Source organism: Lissotriton helveticus, chromosome 1_1, assembly GCF_964261635.1.
Source record: "Lissotriton helveticus chromosome 1_1, aLisHel1.1, whole genome shotgun sequence".
NCBI lineage: Eukaryota > Metazoa > Chordata > Amphibia > Caudata > Salamandridae > Lissotriton > Lissotriton helveticus.
Window position 1 is genome coordinate 63,359,880 of NC_136057.1, and position 7,470 is coordinate 63,367,349.

The window sequence follows — 7,470 nt, forward strand, 5'->3', positions numbered from 1 at the left end:
CCGAATCCGAAATATGTATTAACCTGCCAGTTTATGTTATGATATGTACTTGCTGCTCGCCGTTTTTGTATTTCATTCCTATGACTTTCCTGCTGAACCAATTTATCAAAGTTCATCAAATAGGTGCACCTCCTAAAAACTAGTGACCTCAAAGTGTATTGTTTACAACTCTTTATCTTGGGTTTCCTACCGTTCTCTCTTTCATGCTCACCACAATAGACCCGAGTAGAAAATGAACCAACAAGATGTCTTGAATATGTTAAAGGAGGGACTGTGGAAAATTAGTGCGTTTTGGTGAACATTATCTGCGCCATCTTGCCTCTTCCCCTGATGCCACACTTTTGTCGTGCGCGCCCGCCATTTTAAGATGCCCCGATCAGAACCAACCCTTTTGCATGCCGCTGGCCCCTGACATAGCCCTTTGCCTTCGCTAAGCCTGCCCGCTGACCACCCCCTGCTTGCACCTGCCTGGAGTCATAAACCCCTCTTCGGCGCTGCTCTGCCCCCGGCCCTCATCCTGTTCCCAGCGCGACACCTCCCTGCTTTCCTTTCATGATCTCCGGCCCTTAGATGCAAACCCCCCTTTTCCCCGTGTGCCCGTTTTGTCCTCCCCGTTCCCAAGCCGACACCCAGCTCTGCCGATACCACCCTTGCCCCTCCCCGTACAATAGAAAGCTTCCCCCATCAAAGAAATCCCCGGGTTGATCAAAGCCCCCACCCCATGAGACCCAATCACACTCCCCACATCCCGTGACTCGGCGGATTATCCAGCTGCGCGATGCTCATCACCTGTTGTGATTAGGGTGGGGATTTCAACTGTAAATGTGTGTGGGAACGGGCCCCAAAGGGGGATTCCGGGTATGTCTTTCCGTATATCAAAGCTTTGTCACATATATGTAAACTGCAATAAAAACAATAAAACACCGTATATAAGGGGCCAGGCCTCAAACGTAAGGTAGAGCACCTCAGAACGATACCTTCTGTCCGTTTCGTTGTGTTCTCCTCCGGAGAAAATAAAAACCTTGTTTCCTGCCTTCCAGTCTCCAGCGCCTGCCTCTTCATTGATTTAAATAACTAGAGGGTCACAGAGGCAATACTGCCGGGCAAATATCGATTGTCCCCGACCCGATTGAAACTGTTTTTACAATGAGAATTTGTTTTTAAATGAATCCCACTTCCTGGGAGTAAACTAATCAGGGAGAAAGTTCCAGGGGTGTGAGGGTCATTAGTTATTGCTTTTTAAAAACAAACTCCAGCTTTGGAAGCTTGTTCTTGAAAATAACAAAAGTTGGTGAATAGCCGCCTGAAACATCCCCAAGGGATCCAGAGAATTGTAGATCAACTTCCTATAGATGGTTGAGATAGTTTTTTCGGTCAGGGGATTAGTTAGCAGCTGGTCCTCCAGTGGGGATGCATCAGGCAACTTCCCCCCTTCCCAGATGTGACCTTGCAGAGCGTGACCCACCTGCAAATGTCAGAACCGTTTTTAGTCACCTAATTCATACTTTTGTTGTAGGATCGTGAAGGGCACAAGCTCCTGTCCCCTCCACACATCGCCCGGCTGCTCTAAGCTAAACAATCCCCATTTTGTGAAGCCCTGCAATCCTCCCACTGCACTTAAAAGATCACCACCATACAGTGGAATAATTTCAGTCAGCTTACCTTCTCAGCCTAAACACTTGGTAGCCTCTCTCCACACCCTTACCACTGTTTGGGTATAAGTAGGTAGGGCGCACTCATACTTTCTTTGATACAGCACCAGGGTGGGGTAACCTCTCTTGCCCATGGTCAATCTATCTACCCGGTAAGCAGGATCCTCACGGTCCACAAAAACCCAGTTGTTGACAGCCATCAGTTGCGTGGCCCAGTAATACTTGAGAATGCTCCGGACCGCCGGTCCACCTAAATAAATTCCCCTCTGCAACTTACTCAGCGCGAAGTGCCACCAACCCACAACAGGAGCCAAAGTTCTCGGTCTACCCTTTGAAAGAAAATGTTTGGTCGGATCTTAAAGGACGTTTTTTTCACAATGTACAGGAGACCCTCGAGGGTCATCACTTTAAATAGGACCACCCGGCCCAGTAAGGAAAGCGGGAGCGCCCGCAAGTGTGGGGCATCCCAGCAAAGCTGGTCTAATTTCGGAAGTATGTTTCTGCCTGTGGCTCTCTTGTAATAAACACGCCCAAATATTTAAAGCCATGTAATGTCACCCGAACTGTGCACCTAGAGTGCAGCCGCAGGGTCCCTGCCACCAGCAGGAATGTTAAGGACTACCTCCAGTTGATCTGATTTCCTGAATAATCTCTAAATATGTAAAAAATGTGTAGGATTCGTTCACCGAGAAGGCTGATTACATGTCATACAGCAAAACGTCAGCGTAGAGGGAGATTCTCTCATCCCACTCCTGATCAACTGGAATACCCCATATGAGAGGTCCTGGCGAACCCACGCACGCGTGAAGAGCATAGGAGACAAGGAACATCCCTGTCGGACGCCAAAGACTCGGGAGACTGTTTTATTGGCGCACATGCGCGCTATAGGGGCCACATACAAGAGCTTGACAGCAGCGCCACAGGTTTAGCAAAGGAATCCCCTGTTGCATGTGGTATGCCTTCAAGGTGTCGGAGATATAAGCGCGTTCCCTGTTGTGGCATAAATCACGATTGATCAGGATGAACCACTGTTGCAATTACTGCCCGCAGGCAGATCGCCAGGGCCTACGCAAGGACCTTAGTCTCAAAATTAAGCAGGGAGAGAGGTCTATAAGACCCACACTCAGTTGCTGGTTCGTCCTTTTTTGGGATGACCACCACCTCAGACATTCTTTGGTCCTCTGGGAGACACCCTTATTTTCAGGCAGTCTGAAACCTCCTCTGGAGGCACTCCCTGATTTTATTCATTATGCTTTTATATAATTCTATGGGGAGCTCATTAGGCCCCGTCGCTGGCCTTGTTTGCAAGGTTCCTATTGTCTTATTTATTTAGTCTACTGTCAGGTCTTGGTCTAGTGCGTCTCAGTCCTCATTCGTTAGCATTGGCAGGGTCAGGTCTTTCAGGATGTCTCTCCCAGTATTTCCGTCCCCTTGTTGTCAGTGTCCTCAAGGATCACTGGCTTGAATTCATCTTATAGCATGCAAGCTGATTCAACAGGCCGCCCGTTCTCCTTAAAATAGAAGTCTGCTCCATCTTTCATACGAGCTTTGTCTTTTAAATATCACGGATCAACCCTTGGGGGTAGCATGAAGTCCACAACCGGACCATCGAGTTGCACCTCCACCAGCGAATGGTCTGAGATTCCCCCTGCTACGTGTGGCGCGGCACTAAAATAAACTTTACGGACAGTCTAGGTGAAAAGATAGTGCAGGCATGCCAGACTACCATGTGCTACAGACAGGTGTATCCGGTTCTGATCCCTCTTCCCCTCTTGGGGCATTTAGGAGTATCATGAATATAGTATAGGTGCAGTTCTGTCACTCCAGTCACCCCAATGCGTATATGCTCTGTCGTAGGCGTCTTACCCCTGCACAGCATGAGTCAGTCTTGTCTGGGTCTCTTTCCTGTTTCCCGACACTTGAATGGCACGCCAGAACACTCGAGAGAGCAGTGACGCACCAGCAGGCTTTTGTGGAGCGCTTTTGTCCTGGATGTAGGGCTGCATACAGTAGGGCACCGACTCTGTCTTTTCTTTGCCTTTGCCTGAAGATCAGCAGTCCCAAGATAGCAGTCACACCTGGCCTGTCGGGAAGTGCATCCCCTCTGGAGGCCCGACCGTCAGCAATTGACCCCACACTGTGGCCGGCTGGACCACAGGCGTAAGCTCAGACAGGGTGTTTGACACTGGAGTAGTTGTAGTCCCTCATGGGCCTCTGACACAGAGTAGTCAGAAATTCAGCAGCTAAAAGCCCAACACAGGCTCTCCAGGAAGCCAGTAGATTCAGACCCTGTTGTGTTAGGAATTTGGCAAATGCAACCTTGAACGGGCTGTTGGCAGCACACAATCGTTCAACTGGGCCTCAACAATCTCGTTGTTGTAGAGTTTTATTTTCTGACTTGAACTGTTGGGAGAGTCTGGGTGGGGGAGGGGGGTGCCTCAGACTAGCTGGTCCTGCTGGATGGCTTTCCGGCTCGCCCTACAGATAACGAGGATGTGTCGGACCTTGCTTCTTCCAGGACAGCCTAGTCCTCCTGCTGCATAGTCAAACTCCCTTCCCTTTCTTACCAGACAGGCAGGCTACTAGGCAGACTTCTAGGCTCTTCAGGACAGGTACACAGCTTCTCCATTAAGTAATTCAGCCTGTAGGCGATGTCCCTTCAACTTAGATAGACTGTCAGGCTGACACCATCCCTGGTGGCACAGCAGGCACCTGAGTACTTTGTAGAGCACTTTATTCATTGGTAACAGAGGACTTTGAACTGGGGTATAAAAGAGGGATAGATGGTCCCACTTGTATACACAACTGGCAGGCAGGAGATGCTGTTTACTCTGTTGCACTCTCACATTGCTTTTATGCTACGCACACCAACACCCTAAACACGCACTTGATGTTAGTGCAAAGTCTCGGCATAGGCATAGAAATGGAGCATTACATAGGTGTGTCAGCAGGACGCCACTTCACTGACCATGATGCAAAGATCTCATCAGGCTATTGATCCTTACAGCAGGGTGCATTGCCACCACCGCTCTAGCTGTTAAACCCATGACAGTACTCTGCCTTAAATAAGGGCACACTTGGTGTGACCCTCCAGGTCACAGGACCGGTCCAAGACCTCTCATAGTCCCTTGTTAGAAGTTGCACAGTGCTGGAGTGGCAGAAAAATCTCATGTAATTGCTTTTTTTAAACTTTGTGATATATTTACCCCAGTAACGTGCAGTCACAAGTTTGACGCCATGGACAGGGGAGTTGCCACGAGGAACCGATTCTTCTGCATGCTTGTCAATCCACCTGCCATTCACTAATTCATAGTGTGTTTCTGCTTTTATTTACCACTAGTTTTAAGCAGGTGGTAGATAAATGCATGTGGTTGGTTGGGGGGCGATGGGTGAAGCAGGGGAGGGAAGGGTAAAGAAATGTCTGACATAGGGAAGAATTGTATGTTTGCCCCAGTTTGTAAAAAACAGCATAAGTCTTGGCTCCTTCTGCTGCACCCAGAGTCTTGTGCGTCTTTTCAGTCTAATTTTCCTGTCTGGAAAAAATGGTGTCCTGTTTTTCTGCACCAAGTGCATCCAGGTGCAGAAAAACCTAACAACTGATAATCGGGTGAAATAAAATGAGCACATGAAAGTACTCCTTAACTTAATTGCCCTTGATTCATACTCTGGACATAGTTGAGGGATATATCTAGGCATAGTCCTCACAACACACAATAGATTTGCTTGAGGCAGAGGCCAAAACTCAAAAGTCAGGATACCAGATACAAGTAGGTGGTAACTCAGGGCAGGGGGAAACGCCTGTTGTCCGTGGAGGAGTCCTTCCCATCCCAGAAATCTACATTAAAAATTAATTAATAGTATCCTTTTTTAAATATCTGTTTGGTGACAGTGGATATGACTTTAATTTCTGCCTTTGGGATTCTATGTTACAAGTCCATAGGGTGCATGTATCCTTTGTGAGCTTAATAAAATTTTGAAATTTCTATAAATCCTCACTCCTACATCCAAGTACTCTCAGGCTACCATTCTACACTCTGGTCTGTCTGAAAAACAGCTCATCATTTTCAAAATTCTGCAACTCTGCATTGATTTGGCTTGTAAATTATATTTTTGCAATTTTTCATGTATTAACTATTTATTTTTAATACTATAGGTGATTGAAATTACTGACGAAGAAAGCAAGATTTAGCACCAGAAGTCAGTGCCATAAGAAGGATTATTTTGAAAAACTGAAGGACATCCATCATTCTACGTTTAAACAATTTCCAAAATCTAGGTGTGGCGAGGAAGTGGGAGCTGAGGAAAGTACTATACCTGTAAGTGAAGTCTCTAATTTAGCATTTCATTAACCCAGAGCAAAGCCATATCTGTGCACAGAATAACCTTAATCTAAAACATCATGTAATTCCAGAGAGGAAGCACACACTGCATTAAAGAAAGTTATAACAAAAGGTTTATTCTGCAGACCATCAAAGAAAAGACGCTGAGAGAAGACTTCGGAAGTTGACACGTTAACAACCAAAAGATTGGAAAATCACCTTTGTTCAACAACCGTTTTTAACCAGTTACACAAGTTTGAGACTATCTGCCTGTGGGTAGAAAACCACGACCCAGTCTGCTTACTCTTGCGAAAACCTTAAAAATTCACCACTTTATTGTGTTCATAACCATCTCAGATTGTTTCCTTTTTATTGTATACTGTTCTGTAATTCTATGTAAATCGCCTCACCATTATCTGCTGTGCGTGAGTGATATGTAAAACTGTTAAATATAAAAATGGAATAAATGAGCACAGTTGCGCTATAGGTAATGTAAATAAATCCTCGTCTTCCGAACTACAAACCTTAACCTTACACCAAACAAAGAAAGGGTAAAAGGAACTGATGTTCTGCGACTGGTGATCCACAATAGTACTGTGCACGCTCTAACGCCCTCAGTTACTGCCATTACGTCAGTGCAAAAAGGTACTTATCAGTTTAATTTTTAAATATCAGACTAACACCTTATCACTGCATTGCTAAGAACCTATACAAATAGATTTGAGAAAATCTTCAGTCACAAAATAGGTTGCTACCAGATAGGCTATAACCGAAAGACCATTATCATCTAATAACATTTCGACAGGTGTTACAGGGCTGCTTCAAGACATATTTTGCTCAATTCAAGTGTTAAGAAGATTACATACAATTTCTTTTAGAGATAAATGCTGAACATTATCTAAACAAGCCCAACTCTAAAATCGGGTTCATTCTTACTGTGGCATATAAGCAAGAGAAAACTAAATGTAGAGATACTATCTCTAGGAATACACCTTATAAAAACACGGACTTTGAGAACAAATTCATTGTTCAAACCCGCCTCAATCAAGGCAAAATAACCGACGTTGGGGAAAAAAGTTACCTGTGCCAAAAAAGATACAGCCATAAATCTCATCTCACAGAATTTGACAGAATGCACACTGGGGGAAACCACTCTCAGTGCAATGTATGCCAAAAAAGTTTCAGGCGTAAATCTTATCTCACTGAGCATATGAGAATCCACACTGGGGAAAACAACTCTCCGTGCAAAGTATGCCAAAAAAGTTTCAGGCGTAAATCTTATCTCACTGAGCATATGAGAATCCACACTGGGGAAAAACCTTATCAGTGCTCTGAATGTCAGAAAAGGTTTAGTATCAAAGTGAGTCTAGATCTACATGCATTAACCCACTCTGTGGAAAAACCATACCAGTGCGCTGAATGCCAAAAAAGTTTCGTCCGTAAATCTTATTTCACTGAACATATGAGAATCCACTCTGGGGAAAACCCTTATCAGTGCT

General features: G+C 45.4%; 1 long non-coding RNA gene across 1 annotated transcript in view; it reads left to right on the forward strand.

Moving 5' to 3' along the window:
- Positions 1 to 5,960, forward strand: part of LOC144825694 (uncharacterized) — a 72,033-nt gene extending 66,073 nt beyond the window's left edge. Inside the window, exon 4 of the long non-coding RNA XR_013609542.1 lies at positions 5,806 to 5,960. This is a non-coding gene — a long non-coding RNA (uncharacterized LOC144825694). The remainder of the gene's footprint in view (positions 1 to 5,805) is intronic.
- Positions 5,961 to 7,470: the final 1,510 nt, after the last annotated feature.